The sequence below is a fragment of the Penaeus monodon genome, chromosome 25, assembly GCF_015228065.2.
Source record: "Penaeus monodon isolate SGIC_2016 chromosome 25, NSTDA_Pmon_1, whole genome shotgun sequence".
NCBI classification, from domain to species: Eukaryota; Metazoa; Arthropoda; class Malacostraca; order Decapoda; family Penaeidae; genus Penaeus; species Penaeus monodon.
In genome coordinates, this window is record NC_051410.1 from 7,170,078 (window position 1) to 7,170,334 (window position 257).

Genomic DNA, 257 nt, shown 5'->3' on the forward strand with positions numbered 1-257 from the left:
TCTGTGTCATGAGGAAGAGATGATATATGTTGGTTTTATTATTTTGGTATATTTTTGAATTCTTATCATTCGATTCAAATCAATTTCGAAAAAAACTCAAACTAAAGTAATTGCAATAATTTCTCCAATATCCATCAACTTACCTATGATACCATAATTCATAAAATAAGCACAAAAAATCCGACCAAAAAGTTATTTCACACAAATACGAATGTCTTGCCCACCGTCAACTGTCGATGACGTCATATGTCACAAGT